Source organism: Globicephala melas, chromosome 14, assembly GCF_963455315.2.
Source record: "Globicephala melas chromosome 14, mGloMel1.2, whole genome shotgun sequence".
In the NCBI taxonomy this organism is placed as follows: Eukaryota; Metazoa; Chordata; class Mammalia; order Artiodactyla; family Delphinidae; genus Globicephala; species Globicephala melas.
This window is the reverse complement of record NC_083327.1, coordinates 47,604,811-47,619,433: the sequence shown is the minus strand read 5'-3', so window position 1 is coordinate 47,619,433 and position 14,623 is coordinate 47,604,811. Positions and strand designations below refer to the sequence as shown.

Genomic DNA, 14,623 nt, shown 5'->3' with positions numbered 1-14,623 from the left:
GGTAGATGAATTAAAGGTGTGTTTAGAGACAGAAATAATAAATATACTTGTTTTTTTCAATTGAGAAAGGGTGCCTAAATATAGTGCAGAATTACATTTTAATCAGATGTGCCTCTAGGAAAAATTAACTAAGGTAGACATTGTGCAACATTAAAAGTAATGAGTTAGTAGGCCTTTAGATAAATGACAGGAGTAGCATTTAGGAGTGGAAATAGTAGGAGAGAATGACTTTTTAAATAATAAAAGTAGAGTTGAGTTAATTAATATTTCTCATAAAGATCATCATGAAGAGTCCCTATTCATTAGAGTTTAATTTATCAGATTTTACCACAGGCTATAATAACTCATTTGTGAGATGTCCCAAGGTCAAGATAATGCAGTTCCCATCCATATCCTATTATATTTTATGAGAACATTTGGTGGTCTCTGTACATAACTAATATATTCATCCTGTGAAATGAACATTCATCAACATCCAAGAGAGAGAAAGAGAAGGAGTTATTTAAAAAGTAAGATAGGGGCCGCAGGAGGAAGATGGTGGTGGAATCGTGTGTTACCCAGGAGGAAATTAAGAAGGAGCCCGAGAAGCCCATCGATCGGGAGAAGACCTGCCCGCTGTTGCTGCGTGTCTTCACCACAACTACGGCCGCCACCACTGCATGCACAAGTTCTCCCTTGGAAACGTGCCGTCCTGCGAGCTGCAGATATACACTTGGATGGATGCAACCTTGAAAGAATTGACTAGGTTAGTAAAAGAAGTCTACCCAGAAGCCAGAATGAAGTGCACACACCTCAGTTTTGCAATTGTTTTTACGGATCCTAAAAGGCCTGGCTATTGAGTAAAGGAGTTGGCAGCACCGTGTCTGGGAGAAGGGGACTGATGACGACCCCATGACGCTGCAGTTGCAGAAGTTCCAAATAGGGGACTATCTGGACATAGCAATCACTCCTCCAAATCAGGCACCACCTCCTTCAGGGCTCATGAGGCCATATTAAATTTTATTTTCTATCTCTTGAATTTATTTTCCATTTAGTTATATAAAATAAACTTTCACTTTTTCCTACTCCCTTGTTGCCATTAAGCCTTTAAACTCTAAACAAATTGTAATGCATCTATTTAGGAGTTCGATTTGTCTTTGCTATGGTATGAATATTAATAGAAAGTCCATATGTTTCAAGTTCTGTAAAATATGAAAAATGCTCTTAGTATTCCATGTAAAACTATATTGTTAAAAATGGAGCTGGAGGAATCAGGCTCCCTGACTTCAGACTATACTACAAAGCTACAGTAATCAAGACAGTATGGTACTGGCACAAAAACAGAAATATAGATCAATGGAACAGGATAGAAAGCCCAGAGATAAACCCATGCACGTATGGTCACCTTATCTTTGATAAAGGATGCAGGAATGTACAGTGGAGAAAAGACAGCCTCTTCAATAAGTGGTGCTGGGAAAACTGGACAGCTACATGTAAAAGTATGAGATTAGGACACTCTCTAACACCATACACAAAAATAAGCTCAAAATGGATTAAAGACCTAAATGTAAGGCCAGAAACTATCAAACTCTTAGAGGAAAACATAGGCAGAACACTCTATGACATAAATCACAGCAAGATCCTTTTTGACCCACCTCCTAGAGAAATAGAAATAAAAACAAAAATAAACAAATGGGACCTAATGAAACTTCAGAGCTTTTGCACAGCAAAGGAAACCATAAACAAGACCAAAAGACAACCCTCAGAATGGGAGAAAATATTTGCAAATGAAGCAACAGATAAAGGATTAATCTCCAAAATTTATAAGCAGCTCATGCAGCTCAATAACAAAAAACCAAATAACCCAATCAAAAAATGGGCAGAAGACCTAAATAGACATTTCTCCAAAGAAGATATACAGATTGCCAACAAACACATGAAAGAATGCTCAACATGATTAATCATTAGAGAAATGCAAATCAAAACTACAATGAGATATCATCTCACACCAGTCAGAATGGCCATCATCAAAAAATCTAGAAACAATAAATGCTGGAGAGGGTGTGGAGAAAAGGGAACACTCTTGCACTGCTGGTGGGATTGTGAATTGGTAGAGCCACTATGGAGAACAGTATGGAGGTTCCTTAAAAAAGTACAAATAGAGCTACCATATGACCCACTACTGGGCATATACCCTGAGAAAACCATAATTCAAAAAGAGTCATGTACCAAAATGTTCATTGCAGCTCTATTTACAATAGCCCAGAGATGGAAACAACCTAAGTGTCCATCATCAGATGAATGGATAAAGAAGATGTGGCACATATATACAATGGAATATTACTCAGCCATAAAAAGAAACGAAATTGAGTTATTTGTAATGAGGTGGATGGATCTAGAGTCTGTCATACAGAGTGAAGTAAGTCAGAAAGAGAAAGACAAATACCTTATGCTAACACATATATATGGAATCTAAGAAAAAAAAAATGTCATGAAGAACCTAGGGGTAAGATGGGAATAAAGACACAGACCTACTAGAGAATGGACGTGGGGATATGGTGAGGCAGAGGGGTGAGCTGTGACGGGGTGAGAGAGTGGCATGGACGTGCATACACTACCAAACATAAAATAGATAGCTAGTGGGAAGCAGCCGCATAGCACAGGGAGATCAGTTCGGTGCGTTGTGACCACCTAGAGGAGTGGGATGGGGAGGGTGGGAGGGAGGGAGACACAAGAGGGAGGAGATATGGGAACATATGTATATGTATAACTGTTTCACTTTGTTATAAAGCAGAAACTGACACACCATTGTAAAGCAATTATACTCCAATAAAGATGTAAAAAAAGAAAAAAATACCTATATTGTTAAACATATGTTGCAATCACCTGGAGTGTGAAAGTTAATGGGGCATGGGTTCAGGGTTTAATTTAGTATTGGGGGTTTATGCTAAGTAGTGGAGTTGGTATGTTTAAGCCCAAATGGGGCAGAACAAGAAAGCCATGAGATTGTATTAAATAGAGCAGGAGTTTGTCGCCCAGAAGGTTGTATGGAATTGCGAAGGAGACCTTTGGGAAGGTGCAGAGCAGAGCAGCTGAGGCTTTTTGGAACAGTCTGAGCTGAGGCAAGTTGAAGAAGCTGTCTGTGTTTGAAGGGAGCGGCCTGCCTGAATCAAGGTGTGACGGCAATTTAGAGAAAAGGAGAATGCGTGCCACAGTGAGGCCTTTTTATGTTTTAAAAAGAGGGAGAATGGGGCATTCTGAGGGCAGGAAGTAGTATAGAGGAGCAAGGGTTAGAACTTAGGATAAGGATGGAAAGGTTTACCTTGAAGATCTGAAAATTCAGGGAGGAATGAAAGAAGAATCTTAAGATCAAGGGAGAAGGTCAGGGATGAGGTCAAGTTAAGCAGGGGATGTTCACATGCCCTGTTCAGTGCTGGGGCTGACTCGTGTCTGATTTGAGAGGCAGTATGCATAGTGGTTATAAGCAGTTGGGCTGAACATTTAAATCCTGGTTACACTAATAACAACCTTGGACAAGTTACTTGGACCTGTTTTTTTCTGTTTGTTTAAAATTTGTAAAATGGAGGTAACAGCCCATAGGATTGTGAAGACTAATTAAATGTTTGCAAAGGGCTTGGAATAGTGCCTGACAAGTAAGAAACAAAGTTAGCCATAGAGTTCAGTCAGAACGGGTGCCGTCTCTTTCACGGCACTATTACCGTCTCATTTTGAAGTTTATAAACAGTGTGCAGTATGTGATAAGGCCGATTACCTTTAGTCTATTGCAGTAGAACATTTTGAAAATGTATATTCCAAAATTTGAAAAAATGTACTACCAAAGTAAAATTGCAGTAATTTGATTTGTACATACAGAAGCAGCCCTTTAAAATCTAATGATTGTAGGATTGGAGTCCCTGGTGCAGTCAACAGGTGACAGATGCAAGCCTGGAACCCCGATCTAGGGCCTCTTCTCCACTGAAGTTTGCCCCAAACCCTTAGACTCTTTATTCATTCATACTAGATAGGCTTGAGCTCCTTAAGTCATACAATTAACTTAAACCTAATTTTTTGGAGAAGAGGAGCCATGATTACCTTCCTGTCTGTGGAGAAGATACTGATGTACTGTGCAGATCAAGAAGACAGGCACTCGTTAAAGGACTTTGTAAGCCAACTTTTCATAACAGTGTGAACTCCTGCAATGGGGGCTCACCTGTAATTCCAGGTTATTCTCCCACTAGTTGAAAATAAAATGGTTTCTTTGCTTGGTTCCAAAAAATAGAATACATAAATAAATATAAATTAATTAATTAAAAGTAAGCTAAGTCAACTATACTCCAATAAAAAATTAATTTTTAAAAATGTAAGATAGGGCTTCCCTGGTGGCGCAGTGGTTGAGAGTCCGCCTGCCGATGCAGGGGACATGGGTTCGTGCCCCGGTCCGGGAAGATCCCACATGCCGCGGAGCGGCTGGGCCTGTGGGCCATGGCCGCTGAGCCTGCACGTCCGGAGCCTGTGCTCTGCAACGGGAGAGGCCACAACAGTGAGAGGCCCGCGTACCGCAAAAAAAAAAAAAAAAAAAAAAAAGTAAGATAAGAGAGTTTAGAGAAAATATTCCAGAATCAGAGCACCTGGTAGAATAGAACTAAATAGGAGGAGGGGCAGAGGCTCAAGTGCTAAAACCAGTTCTAAATCTATGACCTTAATTTCTTTACTAAGAGCAGGCTTTTGTATTTGTAAAGTGAGAGATGTGAAAAGTCTCATGACACTTATAATTTAATTTGGAGAATAAAAAATCTAAGACACATTAACACTAGAGCAAATAATGGGGCACAACATGTAGTTAATGGCTAAATCATATGGTTCAGAGGATAAGTGCTATAGAGATTGAGAATATAAGACAGAGAATATAAGACCAAGGATATTCGAGAAAGATCTTATGGAGGAGATGGGAAAAGGGAGAAATCAGGAAGGGAGAAGTTTAAAAAAAAAAAGAACTTTCCAAATAGAAAGGCAAGGAGGTATGGACACAATCAACTTCTTTGTGGGATGCAGAGGAAAGCTTGTTTGGGAAAATATGTGAGAAATAGATATAGATTTGTGGTATTGGGTCAACTCATAGGTGCCCTCAAAAGCTAGGAAGAAAAAGTTTTGAAGCTGAGTAGGAGAAAGCAATCCTATTTCCTAGAGAACAGAGATTGTTGGTTCTAGCATTTCCAGCTCCACTCAGGCACTGGATGATTGGAAAGCCTAGCAGCATCCCAAGGTGCCCAAGCTTGTACTGAGTCTCAGCTTGTACTGATCAGCGGCTCTCTTCACTCTCCATCAAACCATCCATCCATCGAAGCCTGGTTGATTCCTTCCAAAATAGAAGTCAACCCAACCTCCAGAGGGCAATGTCATTTCCAATCCATGGTGAGGGGCTGGGAAGCCAGCTAGTTTCTGCAATTTGAAGAGAAGTATACAATTTGAAAAGGTAGATAGAGAATCCTAAAAAAAATTCAAGAAAAAATTCTCAACCTGGGTGGGATATAGAGCATTTAACAGTGTTTCAGAAGAAAGAAGAGACACTAGGTCCCTGGCTATGGTTCTACTCTGCTCTAGGCAAGCTCTCCAGTTCCTCCCACTTCTACATCCTCATTCGACAAAAGTAACTATTTAGTAAGGGTGTCAAGGGGAATTCACCCATCCTGTATCAAGGCATCAAAAGGTCTAGATGAGCTACCTATATCAACCACAAATAAGAGGAAAAGGAATGTTATGGCAATCATGCAAAAACTCTGCATGAAAAATTACCATCATCATCATCATATCATCGTTAGTGCTTCTCAAACTTTAGAATACACAGAATTATATGGAGAGCTCATTAAAACATAGATCTGGACCTTATTCCCAGAACTCCTGATTCTGGTCTCTAGAGAACCTGGCCTGACTGACCTTTTATTCCAATTCAGTTTATATTTGTAAAGAATGTTGCTACCTAATGAATTGTCTTAAATTTCCTCAGACTATTAATAGCAGGAAAAAAATCAATGCCTTCTTAATTTATATCACAAACTCAAAAGAAGAAAAGTTTGGAGATTCTCTACTCCATCATCCTTCTTAATACAGAAATTCCATCTATGACATCCTTTTAAAAATATGCCCATCAAATTTATCCTTGTAGCCTGCAGTGGTGGAATGCTACATTTCACATTTCAGCCCAACACTTTTGGGGAAGCTATAAAATCCCCCCCTGGAGATGCTAGTCTTATCTTCCCCTGGAGAGATTTATTTATATTTCAAAGGGTAAGAGCAAGAACCTTGGATCCTTCTCAAGGAAAAAAGGTTTTTGTCCCCATCTTTCAGGATAGGAGGAGAGACAGCAGTCCTTTTCTACATAAACGCCCAGATTTATATTTTCAGGGTGTTTAACCATATTACAAACGCTGATATGTGTGGGATGATGCTAGATCTACCTCTTGTCATGTTGCTGTATGGTTAAGAATTAGGACAAAAGAGAACTGGCACAGTTATTTGCTGTAAGCAAATATTAATCTTCTCTGCTTCAGAAACCTTGAGTTTACATTCGGGTTAATATTAATAAACCATGACAACCTAGGAAAGTAGTATGAACATGAGTATCTATGAGAGAAGTTACAGGCTTTAGCAAATTAAGATCATGCGGTATTTTTCATATGCAGTTTATACATTTAATGTTTACTATATGTTAAGTGGTATTTTCAATTAATTATTTATATTAATTATCTTAAATTTTTATTTATTTATTTATTTATGGCTGTGTTGGGTCCTCGTTGCTGTGCACGGGCTTTCTCTAGTTGTGGCAAGCAGGGGCTACTCTTCGTTGCAGTGTGCAGGATTCTCATTGCAGTGGCTTCTCGTTGTGGAGCACGGAATCTAAGCACATGGGCTCAGTAGTTGTGGCTCGTGGGCTCTAGAGCACAGGCTCAGTAGTTATGGCTCACGGGCTTAGTTGCTCCACGGCATGTAGGATCCTCCTGGACCAGGGAGTGAACCTGGGTCCCCTGCATTGGCAGGCGGATTCTTAACAACCGTTCCACCAGGGAAGTCCCTATTAATTATCTTTTCTTACAAGTTTAGGATAAAAGATCTAACCCCAAATTTTTATATTCCCTTGAGAGCTGGGAAAGGAATATATGGCCTACAGAAACATTCCATAAAGTGAGTAACCTGGATAAATTAGTATAATAAATATAAATGGGCTTTTCCCCCATTTTTGGAAAAAGTTACTCCCAGTTACTAATCTTTCCTCTTACAGAATCTTTCCCATTCACCATAACTTCTGAGATTTTTTTCAGTGAATGTTTTTATTTACAAAGAACTTTTAGTACTCTGAAAAATAACTTACCTACCATATAATTTTCATGCCTTATTACTTTACTTATCGTCATGACAACTTTGTGTCATATGAGATAATTACTAGCCATCATTCTTAGAGATGAGAAAATTGAGACACAAAAAGATTAAGTAATTTACCAAAGTTCATCCAGTTAATTAGTTCTAAAGCTAGTAAGAGCCAAGCAATTATGTAAATATATTGAGTTTACTCTGAATATTTCATATGACCTCTAATTATAAGAGTTGAACTAGTAAAAACAACCTAATGGCATTGTCAGTACTTGGCTTCCTATTTTCCAAAATCATAAGAAAACAGACGAGAAGACAAAAGGTAACATTCTGAGTAATAGCTATACAACAGTAGCTATTATTATATAATAAGTTCTTTTTAAAAATAAGTCAGTTTGATTTTTTAAATAGCATTTCTCTTCCTGGTACTATCCAATTCACAAATGACAGTTTACAGAAAACATGCCAAAAATCCAAGACAATTCTCTCACCTTGGATAGTGGTACAGTTTCTTTAATCATAGAATTGGTAACTTACTGACACTTGGCTGTTCATGATTGATGCCTTTAGGTTAGTTACACATAGTTAATTAAAATTAATGTTTAGCAGCTAACTTACTATGTATCTTGGCAATAAATGTACTTGATATTTACTGTCAAACTACAGATTATTATTAATTTCTGTGATGTGAATATGCTTCTGTGTGTATGTCTATTACTGGAAGGGCAAAAACAGCTTTGTATGAGATGGAAATTATCGGAAAAACAGGAAACTAGAAAGCTAGTATTTCTGTTTTGACTATTTGTAGCCCATATATTTTTAAAATAATTTTTTGAACTATTTTAGATTTACATGAAAATTGTGAAGATAGTACGGAGAGTTCCCAATATTCCATGTCCAGTTTCCTCTGTTATTAACATTAATGTATGGTACATTACTATTAACTAAAGTCCATAGTTTATTCAGTTTTCCTTAGTTTTTACCTAATGTCTGTAGTCTGTTCCAGGATTTCATTCAGGATACCATGTTACGTTTAATAGATATGTCTCCTTAGGCTCTTATTGGCTGTGACAGTTTCTCAGACTTCCCTTTTTTTTTATGACCTTGACAGTTTCGAGGAGTACTTGTGAGTATTTTGTAGAATATCTCTCTACTGAGATTTGCCTTACATTTGTCTCGTAATTATCCTGGGCTTATGAGTTTTAGGGAGGAGAATCACAGAGCTAAAGTGCCACTTCATCACATTGTATCAATGGTACATGCTATCAAAATGACGTATCACAGTTGATATTCACCTTGATCATCTGGCTAAGGTAGGGTTTGTCGGTTTCTACACTCTAAAGTTATTCTTTTCCCTTCTTTCCATAGTACTCTTTTGGAAGAAGTGTGCACTCTACACTTGAGTGGAGACCTATATACTTTTTACAAGTGAATAAAATGGAATTTAAAATTTTGAAAGCATGCACTGTTAAAAAATGAAATAATGAAAGTCCTGGTGAGTTTTAGCATCTTGAAACTTTGAACAGTTAAGATTCTATTCTTGGAATCTTTGTAGGAATACTCTCTGTGTGATACCATTTGGATACTCTCTGTGGGTAACTAAATTTTGCCAGTTTTTTAATTTTTTAAAAAATATTTATTTATTTGGCTATACCGGGTCTCAGTTGTGGCATGTGGGATCTTTGCTGCCGCATGCAGGATCTTCGTTGCGGCATGTGGGCTCTTAGTTGTGGCATGCAGGATCTAGTTCCCTGACCAGGGATGGAACTTGGGCCCCAGACACTGGGAGCGCAGGGAAGTCCTCCACCAGGGAAGTCCTCCTAGTTTTTTAGATTATTTGACAACCCCTTATTTATTAGGCACTATGCTGAACTCTGGGAATACAAATCTGAGACATCATCCTTGCCCTCAAGAGGTTTAAGTCCCATCATAGATTCCACGTCCTGAAAGCCAATACTTTCTTCATTTCTCTTGCTATGGTATCTAGAATATTTGAAAATTCAAATTAATCTTCTAAAACTAACTATCCTCACGCCCCCAGCTAACATCATATCAAATGGTGAAAGGTTGGAAGCTTTTTCTCTAAGGTTATGAACAAGACAAGGTTACCTAATCTCACCACTCCTATTCAACATAATACTGAAAGTCCGGGCTTCCCTGGTGGAGTAATGGTTAAGAATCTGCCTGTCAATGCAGGAGACCTGGGTTCGAGCCCTGGTCCAGGAAGATCCCACATGCCGTGGAGCAACTAAGCCCGTGAGCCACGACTACTGAGCCTGTTCTCTAGAGCCTACGAGCCACAGCTACTGAAGCCCAGGCGCCTAGAGCTCATGCTCCACAACAAGAGAAGTCACCACAATGAGAAGCCTGCGCACCACAACGAAGAGTAGGCCCCCCTCTCTGCAACTAGAGAAAGCCTGCATGCAACAACGAAGACCCAAAGCAGCCAAAAATAAATTAATTATTTTTTTAAAAAAAGAGAGAATCAAAATCAAATTAAATTAAATTTTTTTAAAAAAATACTGAAAGTCCTAGCCAGAGCAATCAGGCAAAAAAAGAAATAAAAGTATCCAAATCAGAAATGAAGAATAAATAAAATTGTCTCTTTTTGCAGATGACATGGTTTCATGTATAGAAAATCCTAAAGACTCCATCAAAAAACAAAAATAGGCAACTCTGACATCAATGCCCTGCTCACATCCCCTCAGCTCACCCCAGAGGTCAGCTGTGTTTGGGTAGACAATTTGCTTACCTCCAGCGACTCCTTACCTTAAGTATTTCTCTGCCTGAGGGCTCCTATGGAGTTAAAGTCCCAGGAGCACATCTTCAACCATTAATGAGTGGATATTGATGGGAAAATACTCCCACTTCCTTGTCCTTTGTTGGAACTACTTCAACTGTGTTTTACACAGCCTCCCAGAGAGTCCACAGTGGTAGTGAAGGCCAGTTGCTCACCCCAGTAACCTTTGCAGTAACAATGCACCATCTTGCCCTGTCTCCTTCCATTTTCTGTCTCACTTCCCCCCTCTCTCACCCTGCTTCCGTGATCACTCCCCAAATAAACTCCTTGTACCCAAATCCTTAATGCAGAATCTGCTTTTGGATGAAACTCAAGGGAAGACATCTCAGTTTTCCATTTTCTAAATTCAGTGTCAACATGTGAAACTTGTTTTACAGGCGTTCGTTGTGATGGCTCTCAAACTGTTTCAGTCTTCGCTTTTTTTTGGCGGTTCGCGGGCCTCTTATTGTTGTGGCCTCTCCCGTTGCGGAGCACAGGCTCCAGACGCGCAGGCTCAGCGGCCATGGCTCACGGGCCCAGCCGCTCCGGGCACGAACCTGTGTCCCCTGCATCGGCAGGCAGACTCTCAACCACTGCGCCACCAGGGAAGCTCCAGTCTTTGCTTTTAATTGCTCTTTTTATAAAAGTAGCCTGAGAAACTGGAGAGTAGGACGGGAAGAAGAAAGAGGAAAAGTGGTGAAGAATTGAAAGCTAAGCTCTTTTACTTAAGTGAATAAGCCTTTTTGAAAAAGGAAGTATCACTTTTCAAGTTGTAAATAAAATCAGTCATGAGGCAGAGGTGTGAGAAAACAGTGTGAACCGCTGGATGGAAAGGATGGAAGATAATGTCATCATTGTTCTGACCCAAATACTCCTTTAAATATAATTTCTCTAAATCTGGACTCTTCTCATTATTGTCTCTTCTGGCCCCTACTCTGTACTCCCTTCATTCCTTCTCTTTAACTCCGTTTCTCATCCCCCTAGGGTGACACATCAACTCTTCAAATGAGAAAAGAGAGGGAGCTTTGAGTAGTATGTGCCAAAATCTACTGCTTTGTCTCTAAGCTATGAACTTGGCTGGGCTGCCTGGAGACCAGCCCATATCTACCAATGCCAAGGACAGGCCAGGACCTGAGAGGAGCAAGTGTGGGGGGCAGAGGGAGATAAATATGTATCCAAACATTTACCCAAAGTGCTGTCTCTCCCACATTGAATGTCAGCCAAGATTCAGACACGATGCTAATGATACTCTTAAACACTACCCTTTTCTTTCTTCCTATTCTTCCCATTCTCTGGAACGATGGAATGTGGACCAGAAGTTCACCAAACAGTACAAAAACCTGTATTATTTCTCATCTAGATATTTTAATATCTTCTCTGGGAGAGGCCCTCCCAGAGACTGTCATGAAAAGTGAAGCAAAATTCTATCTCCTGGACACTGGAGTTTTGAGCCTGGAGCAAGAGATTGGACAACTGATAATCTGCTTAATGCTCTTCCCCCAATATCTTAACACAGGTTAACACACACACACACAGACACCTGACAGGAAGTCACACCATCACACAACTCCTAGGAGCAAGGATCTTTCCTGACCTCAGCACTAACTTTATAAAATGTACATAGATTGTTTCTTCTCTCACTCAGTGACTTTGAGTAGACAGAGGTTATTCTGGTAAGAATGGATGCGGCTTATAAAACTGGAATATTAATTCAAGGAGACTAGGAGACCACTTACTGGTGTGTGGAACTGGCTTTGGTGATGAAGCAAATGCTCTTAGTAACCTGCGCTATGTCCACTCAGCCCACCTTTGATTTTCGCTGCAGGAGTAGTGGATTTTCCGATGCGTGCTGACAGAGTCCCATCCCAAGTGCCCTCTTCATCTCTCTGGCTTTCTTTTCCAAGTCTTTCTCTGAAGCAGTGGGAGCTTATACAGTGTGCAGGAAAAGCTCAAAATGTAAGGAAGAAATGCCCCCCAGGTATGCTTCAAACAACGGGGCATGGAAGCCAGGGGATAAATGCTTCAGCCTCCCATTCATTGGAGGAATAATTCTGAGGTGTATTCCACAAGGTTCTTCAGAGGATCCTCAGAAACTTGAGCTCTGTTCTCCTCAGTGGTAGTAGTTAGCTCAATAGCATAGCTTTCACTGACTTTATCCAGTCTTTCTTTTCCTTTCTTTCTTTCTTTCTTTCTTTCTTTCTTTCTTTCTTTCTTTCTTTCTTTCTTTCTTTCTCTTTCTTTCTTTCTTCCCTTCCTTCCTTTATTTCTTTCCCCTTCCTCTCTTCCTTCCTTCCTTCCCTCCCTCCCTCCTTCCTTCCTTTCTTTCTTTCCCTTTTTCTTTCCCTTTCCCTTACTTCCTCCCTCCCTCCCTACCTTCCTCCCTTTCTTTCTTTCTTTTTACTGAGGTATAATTGACATACAACATCATATTACTTTCAGGTGTGCAACATGGTACACTATTTGTATATATTGCAACATGATCACCACAATAAGCCTAGTTAATGTCTGTCACCATGCATAGTTACAAATATTTTTCTTGTGATGAGAACTGTTGAGAATTACTCTCTTAGAAAAGTTCTTTTTTTTACAGTGTAATAAACATAATTTATTTCATCAAAAATTACTGTATCATAGTAAACATCATTTATTTCACCATATGTTCTCGGGTATACCATGGGTTGTCCTGATAGTTGCATTTGGCTCTTCATACCTCAAGGAAACAGTAACACCCTGTAGGTTTCTGGATGATACCCAGGTCTTTCACTTTTCAGTTTAATTTACTGACCTTTTAAAATAATAACTTTTTACTCCTGTTCCACCTCATAGCAATTAATAGTTGATGAATGTTTAAGTGTACATAAAGTCAGGTGACATGACTCGCGAAACTTATCCTTATGAAGAGTTATTGAAATCTATCCAGGCTTTCTTTAAGCCCAGTAGCAGTTAATTCATAAATGTGAGATTTGGTGAGATATACCAGGTATATATACAATACTGATGATTATGGAATGGGATAGCTCAAGAAGATTCATATGAGGCCAAGAAAACTTGGGACATATATGTTTATAGAATGGATTCTTCAGGGAGATTGACCTTTATGAGGTTTCTATAGTTCTCCAACTCAAATTCTTTTCTTATTGCTTTTCTAACACCCTTACCTATAACAAAATACTCACTAAGGTTGTTAAGAGTTAAAGCTGGGTATGAAATGATAGATTTGGCTTATTTTACTGACTTGATGAGTACAGGAAAACTGTAAAAAAGACTTTGAGATAAAGAATATGCTATGCTTTTTAAAAAATATGTTAACTTATTCCAAGTATATTATAATAGAAGTCAGTAGGGGAAATAAGATTTGATATATAATTATTAGATTTTTCTACTGAGAATTAATATAATATGTAAAATTGGGTCATTCTATGTGCCTTTTTAAAAAAATACTTAACACCTAAGTGCTACTTGTATGTTTAAGATTCTTAGAGGTTTTTGGTTTGGTAGCAAGACAAAAATTCTTCTTTCACTTATTGTGTGTCAGAGATCTTGGAGAAACATGGACTTGAGAAGCCGATTTCATTTGTTAAAAACACTCAGTCTAGCTCAGAAGGGGCATGCAAGCTGATGGTTAGATTGACCAGGCGCACTGGTTGGAAGTAATAAACAAAATTAATTGAGAATTGTATATGATTAAAAAGAAGTACTGCTCTTTTTCTTTTTTTAACTTCTTTGGGTTATAATTGACCAAAAATATATTGCACACATTTAAAGTATAGAATCTGATGTTTTGCTATAGTTATGTACCTATGAAACCATCACCTCAGTCAAGATAATGAACATATCTGTCATTCCTAAAAGCTATGTCTTGCTCATTTATAATCCCCTCCCTCCTCCTGCTTCTCCCCTTCACAACCCCATCTCCTCCCCAGGCTACCACTGATCTATCTTCTGTCCCTACATATTACTTTGCATTTCCTAGAACTTTATGTGAATGGAGTCATGTAGTACACACTCTTTTTGGCTTCTTTCACTCAGCATAATTATTTTGTGATGCATTCATGTTGTATCATGGATCAATAGTTTCTTCTATTTTATTTCTCTCGGCAACTTTAAAACGTGTAATGCAAATAGTATTATTAAATGTAGTCGCCAAGCTGTATATTACATCTCCATGACTTATTTATTCTATAACTGGAAGTTTGTACCTTTTCACCACCTTCACCCATTTTGCCCACCCCTACCCCTCCCCTCTGGCAATCACCAATCTGTTCTTTGTATCTATTGGCTTGGTTATTTTATTTTATTTTTTTAGAATCTAAATGAGATCATATGGTATTTGTCTTCCTATGTCTGACTTATTTTACTTAGCATAATGCCCTCGAGATCCATCCATGTTGTTACAAATAGCAAGATTTCATTCTTTTTTTGTGGCTGAATAGTATTATGTCACATTTTCTTTATCTGGTCATCATTTGATGGACACTTAGGTTGTTTCCATGTCTTGGC

General features: G+C 38.8%; 1 pseudogene; it reads left to right on the top strand.

Annotated features, from left to right (window-relative positions):
- LOC115851200 (histone deacetylase complex subunit SAP18 pseudogene) overlaps positions 1 to 996 on the top strand; it is a 5,150-nt pseudogene extending 4,154 nt beyond the window's left edge.
- Positions 997 to 14,623: the final 13,627 nt, after the last annotated feature.